The sequence below is a fragment of the Pseudophryne corroboree genome, chromosome 3, assembly GCF_028390025.1.
Source record: "Pseudophryne corroboree isolate aPseCor3 chromosome 3, aPseCor3.hap2, whole genome shotgun sequence".
Classification (NCBI taxonomy): domain Eukaryota; kingdom Metazoa; phylum Chordata; class Amphibia; order Anura; family Myobatrachidae; genus Pseudophryne; species Pseudophryne corroboree.
The window spans coordinates 145,983,470-145,998,975 of NC_086446.1; the positions used below are offsets into that span (position 1 = coordinate 145,983,470).

General features: G+C 38.3%; 6 non-coding genes across 6 annotated transcripts; all 6 read right to left on the reverse strand.

Annotated features, from left to right (window-relative positions):
• Nucleotides 1-1,171: 1,171 nt before the first annotated feature.
• TRNAS-ACU (transfer RNA serine (anticodon ACU)) lies at nt 1,172-1,245 on the reverse strand. The gene has a single exon. It is a non-coding gene; the product is annotated as a tRNA-Ser (tRNA).
• A 1,093-nt stretch (nt 1,246-2,338) lies between these two features.
• On the reverse strand, nt 2,339-2,412 carry TRNAS-ACU (transfer RNA serine (anticodon ACU)). The gene has a single exon. It is a non-coding gene; the product is annotated as a tRNA-Ser (tRNA).
• Nucleotides 2,413-3,506: 1,094 nt separating this feature from the next.
• On the reverse strand, nt 3,507-3,580 carry TRNAS-ACU (transfer RNA serine (anticodon ACU)). The gene has a single exon. It is a non-coding gene; the product is annotated as a tRNA-Ser (tRNA).
• A 1,094-nt stretch (nt 3,581-4,674) lies between these two features.
• On the reverse strand, nt 4,675-4,748 carry TRNAS-ACU (transfer RNA serine (anticodon ACU)). The gene has a single exon. It is a non-coding gene; the product is annotated as a tRNA-Ser (tRNA).
• Nucleotides 4,749-5,841: 1,093 nt separating this feature from the next.
• TRNAS-ACU (transfer RNA serine (anticodon ACU)) lies at nt 5,842-5,915 on the reverse strand. The gene has a single exon. It is a non-coding gene; the product is annotated as a tRNA-Ser (tRNA).
• Nucleotides 5,916-7,009: 1,094 nt separating this feature from the next.
• Nucleotides 7,010-7,083, reverse strand: TRNAS-ACU (transfer RNA serine (anticodon ACU)). The gene has a single exon. It is a non-coding gene; the product is annotated as a tRNA-Ser (tRNA).
• Nucleotides 7,084-15,506: the final 8,423 nt, after the last annotated feature.

Genomic DNA, 15,506 nt, shown 5'->3' on the forward strand with positions numbered 1-15,506 from the left:
CAATTATGTCCCTGGGTGGGATTGAACCACCAACCTTTTTGACAGTAGCCGGACATACTAACTGATTGCACCACAGAGACACTTTGCAAAAGTGGATACTGACAAAGGCTAATAAGCATTCATCTAGAACGTTTCCTAGAAAAACTTTAAAAAGTCAATAATCTGGAGAGTTTTTGTAAGATGTTTCTTAGATCAACCAACGAAGAAACACATTGGTACTTTCCCATGATGAGTGAGTGCTTCAGGATCTCTTGCACTTACATGTGCAGCAGAGTACTGCAATGGAAGCATGCTGGGCCCATAACCCAGAGGTAGGCAGATTAAAACTATCCTCTGCTATATGCATTTTTTTTTAATTAAAGTAATCCAAAACTGGGATTGATATTTTAGCTCTTTTATTTTTACTTAAAGTACAATAACTTTTACCATTTTAATTTGTTTTAATAGTGTATTGACATTATAGTTTTCTTAAAAAAATCCACTTAATTTTCTTTACCCTATTATTAAAAGGGTAATTGACAAAAACAAACTACATTGTCACCAGAAGAGCAATACAAAATGTACAAGTGATATATTAAAATCATCTTTCCAGCTTGAATTTCAATGATGCATTGGGGCAACGATTTTGTGAGAAACATCTTCACCCTTAAATAAAGATTTTCTTAATTCCTTACCTGTGTGCTAATTAGATATCACCTTGTTTTCACATTAAACAGACTTCTACATGAGAAAGCAGCAAGGATGCAGTGGCGTTAATGTTTCCTGGTGTCAACCTGTATTATTTCAGTAGACATTGAAATGAGGATGCATCTTGCTGCCTTTCCAATGAAGCAAGTTTAATTTAGTTATAGGTGAAAAACCATCCCTACAAAGGTGTTAATCAGAGACTTGGCTTTGTGGACACTTTTAGAGAACAAATTTGTTAGCATAAAAATAAAGCCAGAAAATGAAGAGCTGTTTAATCACTCAATTGGATTTTTCTGCCAGCATATTTTTTTTCTCTGCAATCCATTGCTAAATTGTGCTTCCTAGCTGTTTTTTATAAAATCACTGAATCAAATCTACCTCTGATTACATCAGAGAAGGCCAGGTACCCTACACCATAAAATGGGGTTTGAAATTTTGACTTGTCTACTTAAAGATCACCAAAACCTGATCACAAGGTCAATTATGTCCCTGGGTGGGATTGAACCACCAACCTTTTGGTTAGTAGCCAGACACACTAACCGATTGCGCCACAGAGACACTTTGCAAAAATTACATACTGACAAAGGCTAATAAGCATTCATCTAGAACGTTTCCTAGAAAAACTTTAAAAAGTCAATAATCTGGAGAGTTTTTGTAAGAATTTTCTTAAATCAACCAACGAAGAAACACATTGGTACTTTCCCATGATGAGTGAGTGCTTCAGGATCTCTTGCACTTACATGTGCAGCAGAGTACTGCAATGGAAGCATGCTGGGCCCATTACCCAGAGGTAGGCAGATTGAAACTATCCTCTGCTATATGCATTTTTTTTGTTAATTAAAGTAATCCAAAACTGGGATTGATGTTAGCTATTTTATGTTTACTTAAAGTACAATAACTTTTACCATTTTAATTTGTTTTAATAGTATATTGACAGTATTGTTTTCTTTCAAAAATCCACTTAATTTTCTTTACCCTATTATTAAAATGGTAATTGACAAAAACAAACTACATTGTCACCAGAAGAGCAATACAAAATGTACAAGTGATATATTAAAATCATCTTTCCAGCTTGAATTTCAATGATGCATTGGGGCAACGATTTTGTGAGAAACATCTTCACCCTTAAATAAAGATTTTCTTAATTCCTTACCTGTGTGCTAATTAGATATCACCTTGTTTTCACATTAAACAGACTTCCACATGAGAAAGCAGCAAGGATGCATTGGCGTTAATGTTTCCTGGTGTCAACCTGTATTATTTCAGTAGACATTGAAATGAGGATGCATCTTGCTGCCTTTCCAATGAAGCAAGTTTAATTTAGTAATAGGTGAAAAACCATCCTTACATAGGTGTTCATCAGAGACTTGGCTTTGTGGACACTTTTCAGAGAACAAATTTGTTAGCATAAAAATAAAGCCAGAAAATGAAGAGCTGTTTAATCACTCAATTGGATTTTTCTGCCAGCATATTTTTTTTCTCTGCAACCCACTGCTAAATTGTGCTTCCTAGCTGTTTTTTATAAAATCACTTAATCAAATCTAACTCTGATTACATCAGAGAAGGCCAGGTACCCTACATCATAACAGGGGGTTTGAAATTTTGACTTGTCCACTTAAAGATCACCAAAACCTGATCACAAGGTCACTTACATCCCTGGGTGGGATTGAACCACCAACCTTTTGGTTAGTAGCCAAACACACTAACTGATTGCGCCACAGAGACACTTTGCAAAAGTGGATACTGACAAAGGCTAATAAGCATTCATCTAAAACGTTTCCTAGAAAAACTTTAAAAAGTCAGTAATCTGGAGAGTTTTTGTAAGATGTTTCTTCCATCCACCAACGAAGAAACACATTGGTACTTTCCCATGATGAGTGAGTGCTTCAGGATCTCTTGCACTTACATGTGCAGCAGAGTACTGCAATGGAAGCATGCTGGGCCCATAACCCAGAGGTAGGCAGATTAAAACTATCCTCTGCTATATGCATTTTTTTTGTTAATTAAAGTAATCCAAAACTGGGATTGATATTTTTGCTCTCTTATTTTTCATTAAAGTACAATAACTTTTACCATTTTAATTTGTTTTAATAGTATATTGAAAGTATTGTTTTCTTTTAAAAAGCCACTTAATTTTCTTTACCCTATTATTAAAATGGTAATTGACAAAAACAAACTACATTGTCACCAGAAGAGCAGTACAAAATGTACAAGTGATATATTAAAATCATCTTTCCAGCTTGAATTTCAATGATGCATTGGGGCAACGATTTTGTGAGAAACATCTTCACCCTTAAATAAAGATTTTCTTAATTCCTTACCTGTGTGCTAATTAGATATCACCTTGTTTTCACATTAAACAGACTTCCACATGAGAAATCAGCAAGGATGCAGTGGCATTAATGTTTCCTGGTATCAACCCGTATTATTTCAGTAGACATTGAAATGAGGATGCATCTTGCTGCCTTTCCAATGAAGCAAGTTTAATTTAGTAATAGGTGAAAAACCATCCCTACAAAGGTGTTAATCAGAGACTTGGCTTTGTCGACACTTTTCAGAGAACAAATTTGTTAGCATAAAAATAAAGCCAGAAAATTAAGAGCTGTTTAATCACTCAATTGGATTTTTTTGCCAGCATATTTCTTTTTCTCTGCAACTCACTGCTAAATTGTGCTTCCTAGCTGTTTTTATAAAATCACTGAATCAAATCTAACTCTGATTACATCAGAGAAGGCCAGGTACTCTACACCATAAGAGGGGGTTTGAAATTTTGACTTGTCTACTTAAAGATCACCAAAACCTGATCACAAGGTCAATTATGTCCCTGGGTGGGATTGAACCACCAACCTTTTGGTTAGTAGCCAGACACAGTAACCGATTGCGCCACAGAGACACTTTGCAAAAAGTACATCCTGACAAAGGCTCATAAGCATTCATCTAGAACGTTTCCTAGAAAAACTTTAAAAAGTCAATAATCTGGAGAGTTTTTGTAAGAATTTTCTTAAATCAACCAACGAAGAAACACATTGGTACTTTCCCATGATGAGTGAGTGCTTCAGGATCTCTTGCACTTACATGTGCAGCAGAGTACTGCAATGGAAGCATGCTGGGCCCATTACCCAGAGGTAGGCAGATTGAAACTATCCTCTGCTATATGCATTTTTTTCTTTAATTAAAGTAATCCAAAACTGGGATTGATATGTTAGCTATTTTATGTTTACTTAAAGTACAATAACTTTTACCATTTTAATTTGTTTTAATAGTATATTGACAGTATTGTTTTCTTTCAAAAATCCACTTAATTTTCTTTACCCTATTATTAAAATGGTAATTGACAAAAACAAACTACATTGTCACCAGAAGAGCAATACAAAATGTACAAGTGATATATTAAAATCATCTTTCCAGCTTGAATTTCAATGATGCATTGGGGCAACGATTTTGTGAGAAACATCTTCACCCTTAAATAAAGATTTTCTTAATTCCTTACCTGTGTGCTAATTAGATATCACCTTGTTTTCACATTAAACAGACTTCTACATGAGAAAGCAGCAAGGATGCAGTGGCGTTAATGTTTCCTGGTGTCAACCTGTATTATTTCAGTAGACATTGAAATGAGGATGCATCTTGCTGCCTTTCCAATGAAGCAAGTTTAATTTAGTTATAGGTGAAAAACCATCCCTACAAAGGTGTTAATCAGAGACTTGGCTTTGTGGACACTTTTAGAGAACAAATTTGTTAGCATAAAAATAAAGCCAGAAAATGAAGAGCTGTTTAATCACTCAATTGGATTTTTCTGCCAGCATATTTTTTTTCTCTGCAATCCATTGCTAAATTGTGCTTCCTAGCTGTTTTTTATAAAATCACTGAATCAAATCTAACTCTGATTACATCAGAGAAGGCCAGGTACCCTACACCATAAAATGGGGTTTGAAATTTTGACTTGTCTACTTAAAGATCACCAAAACCTGATCACAAGGTCAATTATGTCCCTGGGTGGGATTGAACCACCAACCTTTTGGTTAGTAGCCAGACACACTAACCGATTGCGCCACAGAGACACTTTGCAAAAATTACATACTGACAAAGGCTAATAAGCATTCATCTAGAACGTTTCCTAGAAAAACTTTAAAAAGTCAATAATCTGGAGAGTTTTTGTAAGAATTTTCTTAAATCAACCAACGAAGAAACACATTGGTACTTTCCCATGATGAGTGAGTGCTTCAGGATCTCTTGCACTTACATGTGCAGCAGAGTACTGCAATGGAAGCATGCTGGGCCCATTACCCAGAGGTAGGCAGATTGAAACTATCCTCTGCTATATGCATTTTTTTTGTTAATTAAAGTAATCCAAAACTGGGATTGATGTTAGCTATTTTATGTTTACTTAAAGTACAATAACTTTTACCATTTTAATTTGTTTTAATAGTATATTGACAGTATTGTTTTCTTTCAAAAATCCACTTAATTTTCTTTACCCTATTATTAAAATGGTAATTGACAAAAACAAACTACATTGTCACCAGAAGAGCAATACAAAATGTACAAGTGATATATTAAAATCATCTTTCCAGCTTGAATTTCAATGATGCATTGGGGCAACGATTTTGTGAGAAACATCTTCACCCTTAAATAAAGATTTTCTTAATTCCTTACCTGTGTGCTAATTAGATATCACCTTGTTTTCACATTAAACAGACTTCCACATGAGAAAGCAGCAAGGATGCATTGGCGTTAATGTTTCCTGGTGTCAACCTGTATTATTTCAGTAGACATTGAAATGAGGATGCATCTTGCTGCCTTTCCAATGAAGCAAGTTTAATTTAGTAATAGGTGAAAAACCATCCTTACATAGGTGTTCATCAGAGACTTGGCTTTGTGGACACTTTTCAGAGAACAAATTTGTTAGCATAAAAATAAAGCCAGAAAATGAAGAGCTGTTTAATCACTCAATTGGATTTTTCTGCCAGCATATTTTTTTTCTCTGCAACCCACTGCTAAATTGTGCTTCCTAGCTGTTTTTTATAAAATCACTTAATCAAATCTAACTCTGATTACATCAGAGAAGGCCAGGTACCCTACATCATAACAGGGGGTTTGAAATTTTGACTTGTCCACTTAAAGATCACCAAAACCTGATCACAAGGTCACTTACATCCCTGGGTGGGATTGAACCACCAACCTTTTGGTTAGTAGCCAAACACACTAACTGATTGCGCCACAGAGACACTTTGCAAAAGTGGATACTGACAAAGGCTAATAAGCATTCATCTAAAACGTTTCCTAGAAAAACTTTAAAAAGTCAGTAATCTGGAGAGTTTTTGTAAGATGTTTCTTCCATCCACCAACGAAGAAACACATTGGTACTTTCCCATGATGAGTGAGTGCTTCAGGATCTCTTGCACTTACATGTGCAGCAGAGTACTGCAATGGAAGCATGCTGGGCCCATAACCCAGAGGTAGGCAGATTAAAACTATCCTCTGCTATATGCATTTTTTTTGTTAATTAAAGTAATCCAAAACTGGGATTGATATTTTTGCTCTCTTATTTTTCATTAAAGTACAATAACTTTTACCATTTTAATTTGTTTTAATAGTATATTGAAAGTATTGTTTTCTTTTAAAAAGCCACTTAATTTTCTTTACCCTATTATTAAAATGGTAATTGACAAAAACAAACTACATTGTCACCAGAAGAGCAGTACAAAATGTACAAGTGATATATTAAAATCATCTTTCCAGCTTGAATTTCAATGATGCATTGGGGCAACGATTTTGTGAGAAACATCTTCACCCTTAAATAAAGATTTTCTTAATTCCTTACCTGTGTGCTAATTAGATATCACCTTGTTTTCACATTAAACAGACTTCCACATGAGAAATCAGCAAGGATGCAGTGGCATTAATGTTTCCTGGTATCAACCCGTATTATTTCAGTAGACATTGAAATGAGGATGCATCTTGCTGCCTTTCCAATGAAGCAAGTTTAATTTAGTAATAGGTGAAAAACCATCCCTACAAAGGTGTTAATCAGAGACTTGGCTTTGTCGACACTTTTCAGAGAACAAATTTGTTAGCATAAAAATAAAGCCAGAAAATTAAGAGCTGTTTAATCACTCAATTGGATTTTTTTGCCAGCATATTTCTTTTTCTCTGCAACTCACTGCTAAATTGTGCTTCCTAGCTGTTTTTATAAAATCACTGAATCAAATCTAACTCTGATTACATCAGAGAAGGCCAGGTACTCTACACCATAAGAGGGGGTTTGAAATTTTGACTTGTCTACTTAAAGATCACCAAAACCTGATCACAAGGTCAATTATGTCCCTGGGTGGGATTGAACCACCAACCTTTTGGTTAGTAGCCAGACACAGTAACCGATTGCGCCACAGAGACACTTTGCAAAAAGTACATCCTGACAAAGGCTCATAAGCATTCATCTAGAACGTTTCCTAGAAAAACTTTAAAAAGTCAATAATCTGGAGAGTTTTTGTAAGAATTTTCTTAAATCAACCAACGAAGAAACACATTGGTACTTTCCCATGATGAGTGAGTGCTTCAGGATCTCTTGCACTTACATGTGCAGCAGAGTACTGCAATGGAAGCATGCTGGGCCCATTACCCAGAGGTAGGCAGATTGAAACTATCCTCTGCTATATGCATTTTTTTCTTTAATTAAAGTAATCCAAAACTGGGATTGATATGTTAGCTATTTTATGTTTACTTAAAGTACAATAACTTTTACCATTTTAATTTGTTTTAATAGTATATTGACAGTATTGTTTTCTTTCAAAAATCCACTTAATTTTCTTTACCCTATTATTAAAATGGTAATTGACAAAAACAAACTACATTGTCACCAGAAGAGCAATACAAAATGTACAAGTGATATATTAAAATCATCTTTCCAGCTTGAATTTCAATGATGCATTGGGGCAACGATTTTGTGAGAAACATCTTCACCCTTAAATAAAGATTTTCTTAATTCCTTACCTGTGTGCTAATTAGATATCACCTTGTTTTCACATTAAACAGACTTCTACATGAGAAAGCAGCAAGGATGCAGTGGCGTTAATGTTTCCTGGTGTCAACCTGTATTATTTCAGTAGACATTGAAATGAGGATGCATCTTGCTGCCTTTCCAATGAAGCAAGTTTAATTTAGTAATAGGTGAAAAACCATCCTTACATAAGTGTTCATCAGAGACTTGGCTTTGTGGACACTTTTCAGAGAACAAATTTGTTAGCATAAAAATAAAGCCAGAAAATGAAGAGCTGTTTAATCACTCAATTGGATTTTTCTGCCAGCATATTTTTTTTCTCTGCAACCCACTGCTAAATTGTGCTTCCTAGCTGTTTTTTATAAAATCACTTAATCAAATCTAACTCTGATTACATCAGAGAAGGCCAGGTACCCTACATCATAACAGGGGGTTTGAAATTTTGACTTGTCCACTTAAAGATCACCAAAACCTGATCACAAGGTCACTTACATCCCTGGGTGGGATTGAACCACCAACCTTTTGGTTAGTAGCCAAACACACTAACTGATTGCACCACAGAGACACTTTGCAAAAGTGGATACTGACAAAGGCTAATAAGCATTCATCTAAAACGTTTCCTAGAAAAACTTTAAAAAGTCAGTAATCTGGAGAGTTTTTGTAAGATGTTTCTTCCATCCACCAACGAAGAAACACATTGGTACTTTCCCATGATGAGTGAGTGCTTCAGGATCTCTTGCACTTACATGTGCAGCAGAGTACTGCAATGGAAGCATGCTGGGCCCATAACCCAGAGGTAGGCAGATTAAAACTATCCTCTGCTATATGCATTTTTTTTTGTTAATTAAAGTAATCCAAAACTGGGATTGATATTTTTGCTCTTTTATTTTTCATTAAAGTACAATAACTTTTACCATTTTAATTTGTTTTAATAGTATATTGAAAGTATTGTTTTCTTTTAAAAAGCCACTTAATTTTCTTTACCCTATTATTAAAATGGTAATTGACAAAAACAAACTACATTGTCACCAGAAGAGCAATACAAAATGTACAAGTGATATATTAAAATCATCTTTCCAGCTTGAATTTCAATGATGCATTGGGGCAACGATTTTGTGAGAAACATCTTCACCCTTAAATAAAGATTTTCTTAATTCCTTACCTGTGTGCTAATTAGATATCACCTTGTTTTCACATTAAACAGACTTCCACATGAGAAATCAGCAAGGATGCAGTGGCATTAATGTTTCCTGGTATCAACCCGTATTATTTCAGTAGACATTGAAATGAGGATGCATCTTGCTGCCTTTCCAATGAAGCAAGTTTAATTTAGTAATAGGTGAAAAACCATCCCTACAAAGGTGTTAATCAGAGACTTGGCTTTGTCGACACTTTTCAGAGAACAAATTTGTTAGCATAAAAATAAAGCCAGAAAATTAAGAGCTGTTTAATCACTCAATTGGATTTTTTTGCCAGCATATTTCTTTTTCTCTGCAACTCACTGCTAAATTGTGCTTCCTAGCTGTTTTTATAAAATCACTGAATCAAATCTAACTCTGATTACATCAGAGAAGGCCAGGTACCCTACACCAGAACAGGGGGTTTGAAATTTTGACTTGTCTACTTAAAGATCACCAAAATCTGATAACAAGGTCAATTACGTCCCTGGGTGGGATTGAACCACCAACCTTTTGGTTTATAGCCGTACACACTAACTGATTGCGCCACAGAGACACTTTGCAAAAGTACATACTGACAAAGGCTAATAAGCATTCATCTAAAACGTTTCCTAGAAAAACTTTAAAAAGTCAATAATCTGGAGAGTTTTTGTAAGATGTTTCTTCCATCCACCAACGAAGAAACACATTGGTACTTTCCCATGATGAGTGAGTGCTTCAGGATCTCTTGCACTTACATGTGCAGCAGAGTACTGCAATGGAAGCATGCTGGGCCCATAACCCAGAGGTAGGCAGATTAAAACTATCCTCTGCTATATGCATTTTTTTGTTAATTAAAGTAATCCAAAACTGGGATTGATATTTTTGCTCTTTTATTTTTCATTAAAGTACAATAACTTTTACCATTTTAATTTGTTTTAATAGTATATTGAAAGTATTGTTTTCTTTTAAAAATCCACTTAATTTTCTTTACCCTATTATTAAAATGGTAATTGACAAAAACAAACTACATTGTCACCAGAAGAGCAATACAAAATGTACAAGTGATATATTAAAATCATCTTTCCAGCTTGAATTTCAATGATGCATTGGGGCAACGATTTTGTGAGAAACATCTTCACCCTTAAATAAAGATTTTCTTAATTCCTTACCTGTGTGCTAATTAGATATCACCTTGTTTTCACATTAAACAGACTTCCACATGAGAAAGCAGCAAGGATGCAGTGGCGTTAATGTTTCCTGGTGTCAACCTGTATTATTTCAGTAGACATTGAAATGAGGATGCATCTTGCTGCCTTTCCAATGAAGCAAGTTTAATTTTATAATAGGTGAAAAACCATCCTTACAAAGGTGTTAATCAGAGACTTGGCTTTGTGGACACTTTTCAGAGAACAAATTTGTTAGCATAAAAATAAAGCCAGAAAATTAAGAGCTGTTTAATCACTCAATTGGATTTTTTTTTGCCAGCATATTTCTTTTTCTCTGCAACCCACTGCTAAATTGTGCTTCCTAGCTGTTTTTATAAAATCACTGAATCAAATCTAACTCTGATTACATCAGAGAAGGCCAGGTACCCTACACCAGAACAGGGCGTTTGAAATTTTGACTTGTCTACTTAAAGATCACCAAAATCTGATAACAAGGTCAATTACGTCCCTGGGTGGGATTGAACCACCAACCTTTTGGTTAATAGCCGTGCACACTAACTGATTGCGCCACAGAGACACTTTGCAAAAGTCCATACTGACAAAGGCTAATAAGCATTCATCTAAAACGTTTCCTAGAAAAACTTTAAAAAGTCAATAATCTGGAGAGTTTTTGTAAAATGTTTCTTCCATCAACCAACGAAGAAACACATTGGTACTTTCCCATGATGAGTGAGTGCTTCAGGATCTCTTGCACTTACATGTGCAGCAGAGTACAGCAATGTAGATGATGGCCTAACAGGAGGCTTTAAAATTTTCTTTCTAGTGTCCTTCGTTTGGGAGAAAAATGCAAAGGTACAAGACAGCTTTTCCTTGCCAATATCTCTCTTTTGCAAAGAGCTGCGCATTGGAAAATTCAGGGCTATGCCGTGTAAATGATGGCCTAACAGGAGGCTTTAAAATTTTCTTTCTAGTGTCCTTCGTTTGCGAGAAAAATGCAAAGGTACAAGACAGCTTTTCCTTGCCAATATCTCTCTTTTGCAAAGAGCTACGCATTGGAAAATTCAGGGCTATACCGTGTAGATATTAGAGATGAGCGGGTTCGGTTTCTCTGAATCCGAACCCGCACGAACTTCATGTTTTTTTTCACGGGTCCGAGCGACTCGGATCTTCCCGCCTTGCTCGGTTAACCCGAGCGCGCCCGAACGTCATCATGACGCTGTCGGATTCTCGCGAGACTCGGATTCTATATAAGGAGCCGCGCGTCGCCGCCATTTTCACACGTGCATTGAGATTGATAGGGAGAGGACGTGGCTGGCGTCCTCTCCATTTAGATTAGAAGAGAGAGAGAGATTGACCTGATTTACTGGAGCTTAGGAGTACTGTAGAACTGTAGAGAGTGCAGAGTTTACTAGTGACTGACCACAGTGACCACCAGACAGTGCAGTTTTTTTTAATATATCCGTTCTCTGCCTGAAAAAAACGATACACAGTGACTCAGTCACATACCATATCTGTGTGCACTGCTCAGCCCAGTGTGCTGCATCATCTATGTATATATCTGACTGTGCTCAGCTCACACATCTTATAATTGTGGGGGAGACTGGGGAGCACTGCAGTGCCAGTTATAGGTTATAGCAGGAGCCAGGAGTACATATTATTATTAAAATTAAACAGTGCACACTTTTGCTGCAGGAGTGCCACTGCCAGTGTGACTGACCAGTGACCTGACCACACTGACCACCAGTATAGTTAGTAGTATAGTATACTATATTGTGATTGCCTGAAAAAGTTAAACACTCGTATCTGACTGTGCTCAGCTCACACATCTTATAATTGTGGGGGAGACTGGGGAGCACTGCAGTGCCAGTTATAGGTTATAGCAGGAGCCAGGAGTACATATTATTATTAAAATTAAACAGTGCACACTTTTGCTGCAGGAGTGCCACTGCCAGTGTGACTGACCAGTGACCACCTGACCACACTGACCACCAGTATAGTTAGTAGTATAGTATACTATATTGTGATTGCCTGAAAAAGTTAAACACTCGTCGTGTGACTTCACTTGTGTGGTGTTTTTTTTTTTTATACTATAAAAAACTCATTCTGCTGACAGACAGTGTCCAGCAGGTCCGTCATTATATAATATATACCTGTCCGGCTGCAGTAGTGATATATATATATTTTTTATATAATTATTTATCATCCAGTCGCAGCAGACACAGTACGGTAGTTCACGGCTGTAGCTACCTCTGTGTCGGCACTCGGCAGTCCGTCCATAATTGTATACCACCTACCCGTGGTTTTTTTTTCTTTCTTCTTTATACATACATACTACTACTACATCTCTTTATCAACCAGTCTATATTAGCAGCAGACACAGTACAGTACGGTAGTCCACGGCTGTAGCTACCTCTGTGTCGGCACTGGGCAGTCCGTCCATAATTGTATACCACCTACCCGTGGTTTTTTTTTCTTTCTTCTTTATACATACATACTACTACTACATCTCTTTATCAACCAGTTTATATTAGCAGCAGACACAGTACAGTACGGTAGTCCACGGCTGTAGCTACCTCAGTGTCGGCACTGGGCAGTCCGTCCATAATTGTATACCACCTACCCGTGGTTTTTTTTTCTTTCTTCTTTATATTATACATACATACTACTACTACTACATCTCTTTATCAACCAGTCTATATTAGCAGCAGACACAGTACAGTACGGTAGTCCACGGCTGTAGCTACCTCTGTGTCGGCACTGGGCAGTCCGTCCATAATTGTATACCACCTACCCGTGGTTTTTTTTTCTTTCTTCTTTATACATACATACTACTACTACATCTCTTTATCAACCAGTCTATATTAGCAGCAGACACAGTACAGTACGGTAGTCCACGGCTGTAGCTACCTCTGTGTCAGCACTGGGCAGTCCGTCCATAATTGTATACCACCTACCCGTGGTTTTTTTTTCTTTCTTCTTTATACATACATACTACTACTACATCTCTTTATCAACCAGTCTATATTAGCAGCAGACACAGTACAGTACGGTAGTCCACGGCTGTAGCTACCTCTGTGTCGGCACTCGGCAGTCCGTCCATAATTGTATACCACCTACCCGTGGTTTTTTTTTCTTTCTTCTTTATACATACATACTACTACTACATCTCTTAATCAACCAGTCTATATTAGCAGCAGACACAGTACAGTACGGTAGTCCACGGCTGTAGCTACCTCTGTGTCGGCACTGGGCAGTCCGTCCATAATTGTATACCACCTACCCGTGGTTTTTTTTTTCTTTCTTCTTTATACATACATACTACTACTACATCTCTTTATCAACCAGTCTATATTAGCAGCAGACACAGTACAGTACGGTAGTCCACGGCTGTAGCTACCTCTGTGTTCGCACTCGGCAGTCCGTCCATAATTGTATACCACCTACCCGTGGTTTTTTTTTCTTTCTTCTTTATACATACATACTACTACTACATCTCTTTATCAACCAGTCTATATTAGCAGCAGACACAGTACAGTACGGTAGTCCACGGCTGTAGCTACCTCTGTGTCGGCACTCGGCAGTCCATCCATAATTGTATACTAGTATCCATCCATCTCCATTGTTTACCTGAGGTGCCTTTTAGTTGTGCCTATTAAAATATGGAGAACAAAAATGTTGAGGTTCCAAAATTAGGGAAAGATCAAGATCCACTTCCACCTCGTGCTGAAGCTGCTGCCACTAGTCATGGCCGAGACGATGAAATGCCAGCAACGTCGTCTGCCAAGGCCGATGCCCAATGTCATAGTACAGAGCATGTCAAATCCAAAACACCAAATATCAGTAAAAAAAGGACTCCAAAACCTAAAATAAAATTGTTGGAGGAGAAGCGTAAACTTGCCAATATGCCATTTACCACACGGAGTGGCAAGGAACGGCTGAGGCCCTGGCCTATGTTCATGGCTAGTGGTTCAGCTTCACATGAGGATGGAGGCACTCAGCCTCTCGCTAGAAAAATGAAAAGACTCAAGCTGGCAAAAGCAGTAGCACCGCAAAGAACTGTGCGTTCTTCGAAATCCCAAATCCACAAGGAGAGTCCAATTGTGTCGGTTGCGATGCCTGACCTTCCCAACACTGGACGTGAAGAGCATGCGCCTTCCACCATTTGCACGCCCCCTGCAAGTGCTGGAAGGAGCACCCGCAGTCCAGTTCCTGATAGTCAGATTGAAGATGTCAGTGTTGAAGTACACCAGGATGAGGAGGATATGGGTGTTGCTGGCGCTGGGGAGGAAATTGACCAGGAGGATTCTGATGGTGAGGTGGTTTGTTTAAGTCAGGCACCCGGGGAGACACCTGTTGTCCGTGGGAGGAATAGGGCCGTTGACATGCCTGGTGAAAATACCAAAAAAATCAGCTCTTCGGTGTGGAAGTATTTCACCAGAAATGCGGACAACAGGTGTCAAGCCGTGTGTTCCCTTTGTCAAGCTGTAATAAGTAGGGGTAAGGACGTTAACCACCTCGGAACATCCTCCCTTATACGTCACCTGCAGCGCATTCATAATAAGTCAGTGACAAGTTCAAAAACTTGGGCCGACAGCGGAAGCAGTCCACTGACCAGTAAATCCCTTCCTCTTGTAACCAAGCTCACACAAACCACCCCACCAACTCCCTCAGTGTCAATTTCCTCCTTCCCCAGGAATGCCAATAGTCCTGCAGGCCATGTCACTGGCAATTCTGACGAGTCCTCTCCTGCCTGGGATTCCTCCGATGCATCCTTGCGTGTAACGCCTACTGCTGCTGGCGCTGCTGTTGTTGCTGCTGGGAGTCGATGGTCATCCCAGAGGGGAAGTCGTAAGCCCACTTGTACTACTTCCAGTAAGCAATTGACTGTCCAACAGTCCTTTGCGAGGAAGATGAAATATCACAGCAGTCATCCTGTTGCAAAGCGGATAACTGAGTCCTTGACAACTATGTTGGTGTTAGACGTGCGTCCGGTATCCGCCGTTAGTTCACAGGGAACTAGACAATTTATTGAGGCAGTGTGCCCCCGTTACCAAATACCATCTAGGTTCCACTTCTGTAGGCAGGCGATACCGAGAATGTACACGGACGTCAGAAAAAGACTCACCAGTGTCCTAAAAAATGCAGTTGTACCCAATGTCCACTTAACCACGGACATGTGGACAAGTGGAGCAGGGCAGGGTCAGGACTATATGACTGTGACAGCCCACTGGGTAGGTGTATGGACTCCCGCCGCAAGAACAGCAGCGGCGGCACCAGTAGCAGCATCTCGCAAATGCCAACTCTTTCCTAGGCAGGCTACGCTTTGTATCACCGCTTTCCAGAATACGCACACAGCTGAAAACCTCTTACGGCAACTGAGGAAGATCATCGCAGAATGGCTTACCCCAATTGGACTCTCCTGTGGATTTGTGGCATCGGACAACGCCAGCAATATTGTGTGTGCATTAAATATGGGCAAATTCCAGCACGTCC